We start from the raw sequence: 12,697 nt of genomic DNA on the forward strand, positions 1-12,697 counted from the left end.
TAACATGGGGAGGGTGTTTTGTACCTAATCTGTACTTCAACCTTACAATTGAATAAAAAAACAAAACTTTGAAATACGATTTAAAAAAATAGCGCGGATCACTCTCTGCACTAGCACCAACATTTCAAATATCCAATTCTGTAAAGACGTTCTCTTTGCATTTTGACTTTTGTTCAACCCCAAGCAAGGAATACTTTAAATGAAAAAGTACTGTGATTGGAATCCGGTTTAAAGGGTTTAACTGGGGAGTTAGACAACGAGATTTTTGTTTACTTTTTTAATTGTCTGCTTGTTGGTATGGTTGGGGAAACCTCGTTTGATTTTGTTTAACTTTAACTGTTTTTTTTTGGTGGACGTTAAGGAAATTGACCCCCCCCCACTTCTAAATTCCATAATTTATACTATTTTCTTGTCACGTTGATCTCATCGATTACAAACTTTCAGATTAAAAATAAAAAAACGTGAAAAAAATTCGGTAAATTTTTATGTGCCCGAACGTATTATAAACACCCCAACAACTCCATGTTAAGAACGGCTTTCGGAATAAACATCCTCCCAATGTTAAGAACGGCTTTCGAGGTTGGGGTGTTTATTCCGAAAGCCGTTTTTAACATGGGGAGGTTACGTCATAAAAATTTACCATTTATCAGTTTTCAATTATAACGTTCTACTAAATTGAACATGTACTAAATTGACCATCACCGAGAAAAATATTGCGACTTTCACGCGATCAGTTTTTATTCCCGTCTAAAAGTGTGTGTGTGTGGGGGGGTAAATTTTTACTTTCTTTCCAACTCGATGACGACTTTCACAGGTTTTCTCGTGTGCTGTAAATGGATATCACAGTAATGTCATTTTTTGCGTCGGAAAAAATCTCCAAAAATATTCAAACGAAAGTTTAATTGTTAAAAATAAATAAATAAAACTTTTTTTTCTTTTTTTTTTTTTTTAGGGGGGGGGTATGAGTAAAAACATCTGACAATCCAACGGGTCTAGCTTTACTGTAACAGGATTCTTTGAAGCGACGCGGATGAAATAGATTAGATGAGAGAACGGGATTGAAGGGGGGTAGCCCCCCTTTTTTTATTTATTTATTATTTTTTATTTATTTATTTTTATTTTTTTTGGTACTCCTGCAGAGAGTGATCCGTGCTGAAATAACGTTATTTTAAAATCCATTCTTAACATGGGGAAGGGAGGATGTTTTGTACCTATTATTCTGTACTTTAACCTTACAATTGAATAAACAAAACTTTAATGAAACTTGGAAATACGATTTGAAAAAAATAGCGCGGATGGATCACTCTCCCATTAGCTCCCCATTTTTTTTAGTCGGGAATAAAAACTGATCGCGTGAGTAGCAATATTTTTCTCGGTGAAAGTACGTGTTCAATTTAGTAGAATGTTATGATGGAAAACTGATCCCCGACGAGAAGTCATTATTATTTTTTTTAATCTGAAAGTAGGTTTGTAATCGATGAGATTAACGTGAAAAAAGTGTAACTTGTGGAATTTAGAGATGGGGGGGGGGGGTCAGTTTCCTACGTCTGCCTTTTTAGTTATTTTATTTTTTTACTAATTTCTGGGGAATTTTAATGCTTCTACAGAATTTGAGCCGAAATTCTGACCGTTTTTCTCCTTTTCTAATAAGTAGGGAGCAGAGTATTACAACTGCCTTTAAAAAAAAAAAAAAAAAACTAGATTTTTACGTGTAAATTTATATAGGATGCTGATTGCTGATCTCTCCAGCTCTTAAACGTACCGTAACATGACTTTTAGGTTTCGTTGGGCAAAAGTCGGTTTGGTTCAAATTCAATAGAAGCATCAAATCTAGAATGAGTTATACTTGCGTCAGTCTGTAGAGACAATAGATGTCCTCTGTAAGCGACAATTTTTTAATCACCGATTGCATTTCTGAAGCGGCATCTCTAAAATTCAGTGGCAAGAGGTCCAGGTCCAATGTCAACAATGCCGGATTCCCAAACCAGAAGATATTTAATTCGCTCATAAAATTTTTTTTCACTTTTTATGAAGTGTCTTACTGTTCCGTTGAATAAGGCCACTAAACTACTCTTCAGAGAGAAATGCATGTCCCTTAAAAAAAAATTTTTTTTTAATATAGAAAAAGCATGTTACAATTTGAAATATTTACCTCAATAGTAGAATCGTTTCTATTCACTTCAACACAAGCATGACTATCGTTGCAGTTGCACATTCATAGGCACGTTTCGTAAAATTTTGTAAGCAATATCGTCTGAAGAGTTTCTAGTTACTTGTAACTGGCTGACCGAAACATGGGCATGAATGTGTAGCAACGTATCAATCATTAAAACTTCATTGGTTGCCCTACCTCTGGAATATATATATAAGGTACCTTAACTTTCAAACTCGTCGCTAGAAGGCGCTCGCATTTCTCAATTGAGTTATGGAAGCACAAAATAGAAATCTTACCTCCGTTTTTGTTTTCAAACTGTTTGCTTATAAAATATTAAGATATTTTGTTATATATTAACAAAAACATGAAAAGACAATGTGCTACAATGTTTTGAATTAAACTTTATTTTTTGGCAAATTAATTAGATATTTTAAAAATATATTTATTTTCAAAAATGTGCCAAAAAAAAAACAATGAACGTAAAATAAAACCTAACGATGTGAAAAGCGCATTATTTGAAAAGTTTTTTTTTTTGTTTTTTAGAGTAATCTTATTAGAATTCGAAACATTTCATGTTTCTATATATTTTCAAAATATCTATAAGTGGAAATACTTAAAGCTTTTAAGCTGGATGCGACGCTTTTTTCTGTGAATATATTAAAATGTCTAAACAGTTTACCAAAATATAAAATATTAACTTAAATGTGCATAGTTATTTTTTTTAAATGCGATTTAAAAATGAGTAATAAAAATTAAGCAGTTTTGGAAAAGGCGGAGGTATTGTTTCCATTCTGTGCTTCCATACTTCTCTCTGAGATATATCACTCCGGTTTCAAACAGGTTTAGTTTATGAGGATGGGTTTTCTAACGTCATATTATGTAACAACCAAACTACTTATTTGCGGTGGGTTTTCAATGCCAACATTTTTCTTGGGGCACCCGAAAAATAAAACCCGAATGGAAGACTATAAAATTATCATGGAAACGCTTATTCTAGAAGTTTTCTTTTTAGATTTGTTGATTTTAGTTAATTCTACTTAATTAATGGCTGAAGGTAGGGTATATGGATTAATACCTTTTTCAAGAATATTAAAACTGATTCAGTAGACCTCAGACCGCGCCTCTAACCACTGCACCACGTCAGTGTGTAGTCGGGGCACATTTCACCAACACATGAAATTTATTGAATTCTTCCAAAAATTTTCTTTTTCGATTTTTAAATAATATAAAATATAGCACTTCATATTTATATTTTTCGGATCGTCTCATTCTGTCCGGAAATTAAATTTGAAAGTCTGTCCGGCTTTACCATTTTCTCCCCCTCGAAGAGCCACATGGCATTCTCTGCACGCTGCCATATTTACGGCTTTCCCATAATGCTTTGTGGTGTGCGGTGCGTTGCGACTATCACAGAAGTAGTTTAAACACTTTTAAAATCCACTACAAATTTAATGATTGCTTTTTGTGAAATTTGTTTGTCTATATTTTTTTTTTTAGCTTAGAAACAAACATTTTTAAATATGGAGTTCATTTTTTCCTCAAGAAAATTGTGTTTATAGTTTAAAAAAAAAAAAAAAGCCAAAGAAACCTGATCTCGGGTGGGTCACACCACTACTACAATTTTAAAATTATTTCCGATTTTTTTTTTTTTTTTTAATCGTCAGTATGATTGCATCTTTATGCATTCAATTTATGATTGGCAAACGTTTTATAACTGTATATTAACCCCCACCTCTAAATAAGATTCTACTTTATTTTAAGCGATTACGAGTGAATACCCTAAAAGAAACTATTTAGAAAGGATGATCAGTTTCTCATAAATTTAACGTATGATGATTCCGGACTACTCTAGCATTTTATGGCAGTGAACCCCCCCCCTCCCCTTTTAAATACTCTGGTAGGTAAATTCTGACCGTTTTTTTCTTTTCTAATGATTAGGGAGCAGCTAGTGTTAGTAGTAAAACTGCCATAAAAAAAGAAAACTAGATTTTTACGTGTAAATTTGTATACGATGCTGATCTCTCCAGCTGTACTCCCCCCCCCCCCACAGCTTAGTTAATATTTTCGGATGTTCATATGTAATCCCCTAAAAAAGTAGGAGTTTGTATTACTGTACACATAGATTCGAAAAAGTTGTCAAAAAAAAAAACAAATATATAACAAATAAATGTTATCAAAGGCAAGATAAGTTACTTTTCTACCTAACTGGATATGTTTTTAGTTAACGTAACATGTTTATTCAGCTCGGAAAACATACGGTGTTTTATATTGGAAAATTAAAAATGGCGCCCGACTCTCTTTGACACGGTAAGTTTGGGAAAATGAGTTAAAATAAAAACTAGACAAAATACTGTTAAAATCCCGCCGAATATGTCAGCCTATGTCAAGTTAACATCTATTGAGCGAGTTACTAACAGTATTTTGTCTAGTTTTTTATTTTTAACTCATTTTCCCAAACTTACCGTGTCAAAGAGAGTCGGACGCCATTTTTAACTTTTCAATACATTGGTAAACACTTTTTTTGAGCTGAATAAACCTGTTACATTTAAATAAAAACACTAACACGTTCAGTTTGGTTGAAAAGTAACTTATCTTGCCTTTGATAATATTTATTTGCTATATATTCGTTTTTTTTTTTTTTTTTTTTTTTTTTTTTGACAACTTTTTCGAATCTGTGTATAGTAATACAAATCCCAATTCTCTTTGTGTAAATCAAGCTATTTTATTATTTAACTTCTATTTTTAACCCTTCTGAAAAAATTGAAACGAAAGTCTAAAATGGGGGCCCTTGCCTTGCCACCTCCCACAAGGGCCTAAAAATGTTAGGATTTTTTTTTTTTACAAAAATCCTTGTTCAAAAGTTATCAACTTTAAAAAAAAAAAAAAAAAAAAAAATAGGCATCCAAAAGATTTTTTGAGTCAATTAATTTGTTGATGAGAACTCCACAGTATATTATGGTTTGAAAGATACTTTTGTGTTTATGCACTTATGTTACCGTGCTGTATATATATTTTTAAATAGTATTTTCAAGTTTTTACGATTTTTTTTTTTAATTAGGTGAAAGTACAGAAATACAAAACACCTTCCTTCCCATCAGCACTAAATGCATATAAATACCTGTTTTTTTTAACTTGAATGTGTTGAGGGGGGGGGGTTCGAAATCTTAACTCCTTGTTCTAAGGGAGGTAACTATTTTACTAAAGTAGAAAAGATTTGTTTTCGTACAATTAATGGTCTTGACTAAACTGTATAAGTACCCAATTAATTGCTCGAATATTTAAAAATTACAATATCGTCGAATTTTACATTTTTTAACGTTATAAAACTTTGTTACATTAAATGAGTAGTTGAAAAAAAACATTTTTTCGTTACTTATGTTACCGTGCTGAAATAATTAGAAAGCCATGGGGATGGGAGGGTGTTTTTCAACTATTCTGTACTCTCACCTAAAAATTAAAAAAAAAAAACTGTAATTTAACTTACTATCAAAAAAATTAGCATGGTAACAGAAGTGCATAGGCATTTTTTTTTTCCTTACAATTCTTAGTAAAAAAGTTATCTCCGTTAGAACGAGTTAAAATTCCGAATTGTCCTAGGGGGTCAAAGCTTATCAGAAACCACTGGAGGATGAGTATCGAGTAGACTAAGATAGTACCTTAATGATTCGTAATGGTGGAATATTTTATAAGAATTACTCGAATGTTTTAAGAACACTTGGTCTATTCTGTCCTTGGTCAGTGGAAGTCCTAGACTGAGGAGTTTTTATTTTTTGGTTCTAATCCATAATGCCCCGTTTTAAGAGCTGAATTTTCCTCACATTAAAAACCGACCATGTGTCTAACTCTGCCCTCGTGGGGAGGCAAGTAAATAGAAACTTGTGGACCAAACAATAGCGCTTGTGTTTACACACGCACATGCGAGTATAAATCTGGAGTCACGTGAAAATATACCCGGTAAACCAAGTGCAAGAGATTCAAACAATTCACGCTATTGTACTTAAAGCGAGGGTCAGAATCTTAAAAGGACCTCTCGCTCGGTTGGAATGTTTGGCATCTGGTAGGATGCCCCATCTCCAGCTTGAAGAAACTAATAAGTTTTGAAACCTAGAGGGTAATTTTTTTTTTTTTTTTTTTTTTTTTTTTATCTGCTAATGTTTTAAATTCACATTTTTAAATTTAAGATTTCTCATTCTCTACGAGCGACAATCTCGCGATGCTATCTTGAAAAGTTTGAAGGAACAAGGGAGATAATTGCAAATTTCAATTTGAGATTTTAGAAAACCGTTCTTAACATGGAAGAAAAGAATTGGAAAAAACTAATCCGCTTAAATTTTTTTTTCTTTTTTTTTTTGTTTACATAAAATTACTTGATCAATTTATGTGATTTTTGTTATACGATCATTTCTTACCATCAAGATTATGTATTTGTATATCATGCAGATTTTCTTTTCGTTTTTTATTTTTTCATAGGAGGGGGAAATTCTGAACTAGTGTTCATTGAAGCACTGCTTCAAATTTTAATTTACTCTAAGCAGGATGCCCCCCTCCCTAGAGTAAATGTGGTACTGTGGCAACTACAATGCTTCTAATATTAGAATAGACACATGTTAGTGGACAAAGCATGACCTACAGCCCTCACGTTTCCGCACACTTTTCATGAATTTGTCAAAATGCATTTTTATTTTTTTTATTTTATTTATTTATTTATTTATTTTATTTTTTTTTTTTTTGCAAATCGATAATCAAGTCAAGTTGTAACTAACCTTCCCAGACTGAAGTATTCATTCCTTTTGGTAGTGCAGACTGTGCAGAGGGCCTATTTTGTATCCAGATTAAAAATCGATCGTGTTTGACTTTGCCCTCGTGGGGAGGCAAGTGAATAATAAGGGCTACGTCTTTCACTTTAATTTGTATCAACTAAACATAACATCCAATGATGAAGGGGAGATAGATAGATTGTGTCTGAGTAAATGGTGAAAGGACCTTGAAATTGAATTTCTGTGTTAGTGCTTGCATCCCTCACGACGAAAAAGGTCCCCACTTTTTTCTCGACCCCACCCGCCACCCCATACATTTTTACTCTTTTTTTTTTTTTTTTTTTTTTTCTTATCTTCATTTTTCTCTCTTCCGTCCTTCGATACTTATTCCTTTCCGTTTTAATTTGTGCTTGTGTTGAAAGAATTCAATATCCACACACGCACTGTGGCCATACGACTCCCAATTTACCTGCACCAGTGCACCACTACGAAGATGAGGTTAACCATAATGTCTGTTTTCAATTTCAGGAAGGAGGGGTGGAATTTAGCCCCTTTTAAAAGGGGGCACTCTAGATTGGAACGTAAATAAACTGTCCCGTCCAAAAGAATCTTTCTCTGCCTGAAGATAAGACTGTTACTACACCTAGATCCTATACCTGATATGTGCCCCTATTTATTTTTCTTCGCCCCCACCCCCCTCACCCACACAAGGTTAGTTATACGAATACACGGTATTTAATGTGGAAATCCGGTTCCTCAAAAAGGGACATTCGGGATTTGAAACAAATTAAATTCCTCAGTCGAGAAGGATTTCTTTCACTGATCGAAGACTAGTATCGGAATAGATAACAATTTTGTCCCTATCTCTGCTTGTCTGTTTGGAAAGTTATATGGAATAGATAATTTAGACGCGATCTTTGTCTGTGCGTCAGCGTGTGGGAATTACCCTAATTATAATAAATCTGGGTCGTTTTTAGAGGTTATCAAAATATGTACCATTTTTAAATGTGTCAGAATTTTAAACGAGTTGAGCTTCTTTTTTTTTTTTTTCTTTCTAAAAACTTAAATATAAAATGTTTTTGTTTTTTACTGCTTTTCATTGTCTACAACTAGTTAAGTTTTCCCATGTGTTTTTTTTTTCGTCTTGCCTCCTTCATCTTTCCAATATGATGACTTGCACAGCCAAATGAATCATCCATCACTTCGCAATTGTTAATCATTAGACTTGGAACAATTTAAATTTATTTTAATCTTTTTTTCTTTTTTACAATGCTGAAATGCTTCATTATTTCGTCTTGCGCTAGTTTAGATGTTTTGTTCATTTTCAATACAAATGTGGTATTGTGGTGACTGCTAATGTCAAAAATTTTGTCCTCCATACCCAGCAACGTCTACGAAGACCTCTAGCGTTGCCTCCATGCAGTCTGAAGATGGTTGCTAGACTGGGACCCGAGTTAAGCCTCGCCAAGTACAGCCACATGGCAGTGGGCTGGCACCCCCCCAACTCCTCCATTCCCTCTTGACTTCCAACAACGTGACTGGCTGCTGGAGTCTGTCAGTCAAGGTCTTGGAGTGATTGTGCATTCCACATCTTCACCATCTAAACACAGTGCATCACCACTTCTAACAAGCCCAGGGGTGTCCTGTTCCTCATATGCTGCTCCTTTGGTGGTCTCCCTCCCTCCATCTTCCTTCCCCTTTACACCTCCCTGCTGCATCCGATTCTCTAATACAGTATCCAGGCCACATCCCCCTATTACGTGAGAGATGTCTAGCATCTCTAATGGGTTCGGCACCTGGCGACGAGAATGGTGACTGGCCTCAGCGGTCTATCCTATGAGCAACTTTTCAGGGCATATCTAAATCTTTTTTCCCTTTTGCCTCAGGAGGCTTCGAGGCAACCTCGTCCTTGCCTACAACATCTTTCATGGACGGTGCGGCCTGGACCAGGACCTGTTCATTACTCCTGCCCCAGATTTGCGAGCTCCGTGGGTATGTGGAAAAGGTTTACTCTTGACAGTTTCGGAGGCTTTGATACCAGGCAGCATTCTCGGTTCGAGTGGCATCTCTGTGGAACCAGATGAGGTCTTAAATTAGCCCACACTACAGAGCTTCAAGACGACCATGGGCAGGTGCGGGTCGGACTTCCACGGGGTTTCCCCTTGTATAGTTTCTCTTTGTACATAGCTCCCTAAATTCTTTTTCCTCTTGTAAATGGCAATCTTTTGTGCGTTTATTCTTTGCCAATTAAATGGATGAATACTGATGAATAATGATAGCGGATGATCACAGATACCCCCCACCCACCCACTTTTTAAGTATGTGTAATTTTAAAATTGTATTTTCGTAATAATTGATAAGCAAATAATTATTTGGTCGGGTTGGCTCCTTATACTCCTAAGCATTATTCCTTTCCCTTCGGAAAGGGTGGTTGTCAATTGAACTGATCAGACTAATTTTGCAACCGTCCAGAGTCCTCCCTCTTGCTTTGTGTCTAACTTTGACAATGTGTGGGGAGCAGATTATCGTAAATAAAATCACTTTATTTTATTTTCGATGCCCTTTACGACACAACTTTGCCACATGTGGAGGATGGGGGGGGGGCTGCACTCGTGCAGTGGTTAGCAAAGCAGAAATCGGGGTCAAAGAGAAAAAATATACAACAAATAACAAATGAAGAAAAAATTTTTTTTACCGACCTGCATAGTTTTAATATTCTGAAACTCTTAGTTTTATTTTCAATATAGCATTTCGTCCATATACATCTATCAGATGGAAAACCATCAAATATGGTCGATGGTGTGTTTTATTCCTTAAAAAAATTTTTTTAAATTATTACAAAACCTTTGACTAGCAACCCATGAACTTTTTTATATGGTAAACGGTTTCTTTGTATTTATCTGCAAATTATTGCAACTTTTTACTGGAAAATGTTTATATTTTCTGGGAAAACTGAGTTATCTCCCTTATTTTAACTATCATTTTTTAAAAATTTATTTTTATACTTTCACGTCTGCATTCTGTGTGTACAATTAAACCTGCTGTTACCGACATTTTTTAATGTTTGTGAAAAATGTTTCATTTTCTATTTTTATTGAAATATTTTATGTAAAAACTAGTAAAAATATGCCCCACCCTATATTTTTGATAAAGTTGAGAGAATATGACGAAGTACATTTTCTAATCCCCCCCCCCCAAAGGAGGAGATAATTACAGAGGATGATACTGCGTACATATACTACAGTATTCTTCAAATGAAGTAATGCCTTGTAGGATAGTATCATGATAGCAGAACAGATACTATAATACCCTCTTGAAAAAAGGAGATAATACTTGGGATGATCTTACCATAAAAGAAGTTTATGCGTGCAAGTATCGTATCATGGCAAGAGAAACAATACTACACTACCCCCATCCCTTAAAAGAGGATCTTCTCGATTAAGATTCTCTTTTAATAAAATTTAAAAAAAGAAAAAAAAAAAGTACAGGGTCGAATCATATTTGTTGCCCTAATAAAAACAACACTTCATCTTTATTTTAAAACTTTTACTCAAAAAATTAATTCAGATAACTTATTTAGTAGAGCTGCCATCTCTTCAATGTAGCTACTGTCAGCCTCAATCACTGCTTCGATACAGGCTCGGAACTGGGAGCATGCCTTTTCCACAAGCACCAACAGGAGCTTGGCAGCAATCAGCCTGGCTTTGGTATTGTGGGAGGTCCTGTTGGTGATGTTCTTGACACCTGACCAAATGAAGTAATCCAGCAGGTTCAGGTTGGGAGGAGGTGGGGGGGGGGTAGTAAGAGAAGGATACAAAGTCATAGTACGCCTTTTGAAGCCAAGCCTGGGTCTCTTTGAACTTGTGGACGGGTGCGGAGTCCTGCTGCCAAACCCAGCGTTTGTCAGCAGCCACCTGATTGCACCAGAGGATCACTACACTCTTCGGCACATCCAGGTACACTACTTTGATGTTGATTTTAAAGATGTGAGGTGGCATGTGGCCCTCACTTGAAAGCGCACCAAAGACCATAATTGTGGTCGGAAACTTTTTTTCATCCCCTTGAGCACGTCCCTATTATTCATGGCCATCCAACAATGCATTTAAAGGTGCCGGCAATGGTCCTGTTGTCATAACTTAGATTGGCAGAGAGCAGGAGTTGGACAGTGGCGTATCTTCGATCTTGTGAGTTGAACATTGTGTCACTTTCAGATATGATAGAAGGCTCCTATCGCTCCTTGGGATTTGTACACTACTGGCCAACTACATAGATGGTCTGCAACAAAAAAACAAGAAAACGAAATGTTATCTTTTCTAGGCCAACAATTTTATCGTTACACATTGTATGCTATCCCATCCCCTAAAAGAGGATCTTCTTTATGGAGATTCTCATGCCAACAGAAGATACATTAAACCACTTTCTAATGAGGATGTAAGTTTGGGAGGATTACTCTTGTCCTCTTATAAAGAAAGTAATTCTTGGGAGGGCTATCTTATGATAGCAGAACTGGTACTACACTATCCACCCTCATCGCTCTCTCTTATATATATATATATATATATATATATATATATATATATATATATATACTTTATTGTTATATAAACATAGTTACATCCTGCTGCTACAAATAGCCACTTGTTTCAATCAAACAACAGATATCATCAGGCAGCGACTTGACTATTCAAAAGTTCAATGAATAATTATAAATAATATTCATTGAACTTTTGAATACTCAAGTCGCTGCCTGATGATATCTGTTGTTTGATTGAAACAAGTGGCTATTTGTAGCAGAGGATGTAACCATGTTTATATAACAATAAACAAGTATTATCAGCTCTTTTTATTGAGCACTATCTAACAACCTCGTTGAATTCATTAGTCCATTACTTTTGAATAAAAAACCCGAGTATATATATATATATATATATATATATATATATATATATATATATATATATATATATATATAAATCTATAAATATAAAAGCGAAAATGTTTGTGTGTGTTTTCGTGTATGTCCAAGAAAGGCTTTTTTTCCGAAAACAGATCAACCACCTCACAACTTTTAAAAACTTTTTATCGCGCCTAAACGATAATATCTATGAGTTAACAACCGGGGTCGCCTGCCTATTTAATTTGCCTGACTTTGAAAAGATGGATATTAAACAATTTTCGATCACCACATGTGCATTAAGTTTTTTGTATAAAAAAAAAAAAAAAAAAACGAACAGACTCGCAGTAACTTGTCAAAAAACAGGCACATGACAAGCCGCACATTTTTTTTTTTTTTTTTTTTTTTTTCACACTGTATTATTTTCCAACTGCGCGTCAAGGCTTCGTTTTTTTTTTTTTTTTTTTTTTTTTAAACACCCGGCCAACGATTTACCCAAAAACACACACGTACAAACACCCGGGCAATGGCGGGTACCCCCTCCCCCGTTAGTATATATATAAGGCAAAAGTGGCGCATATGTTTTTGTATATCCAGCAAAGGCTTTTTTCAGGGGAGGGGGGGTCTCGAGAGGGGTACTATTTTTTACAACTTTTTGCATACTCCTTAGATTATAATATCTACGATTTGCGAAGGGACGTCGTCTCTAGATTTATTTTGATCAACTTTTATAAAATTCACGCTATTCCATCCGGATCTCGGGTGTTTGTTTGTGTTTTTCGTATAAAAGCGAAACTAATCAAAAGCGAAGGCAGTTTCCCAGCCTTTTGTGTCAGGACGTCCAGAAAGCAATTAGCTTTGATCAAATGTCAGGGGGAACCCCTCACATCA

At 35.0% G+C, this 12,697-nt stretch overlaps 2 protein-coding genes across 2 annotated transcripts in view; one reads left to right on the forward strand and one right to left on the reverse strand.

Moving 5' to 3' along the window:
• The window catches only part of LOC145287814 (uncharacterized), a 114,562-nt gene extending 112,123 nt beyond the window's left edge, over positions 1 to 2,439 (reverse strand). The window contains exon 1 of the mRNA XM_080135675.1: positions 2,153 to 2,439. The gene's annotated coding sequence lies outside the window, so the exon portion shown is untranslated. The remainder of the gene's footprint in view (positions 1 to 2,152) is intronic.
• Positions 1 to 12,697, forward strand: part of LOC145287813 (ras-related protein Rap-2c-like) — a 71,349-nt gene that overhangs the window by 4,532 nt on the left and 54,120 nt on the right. The window lies entirely within an intron of this gene.

This window comes from Euprymna scolopes, chromosome 11, assembly GCF_053919585.1.
Source record: "Euprymna scolopes isolate OS-2025 chromosome 11, ASM5391958v1, whole genome shotgun sequence".
Taxonomy (NCBI): Eukaryota; Metazoa; Mollusca; class Cephalopoda; order Sepiida; family Sepiolidae; genus Euprymna; species Euprymna scolopes.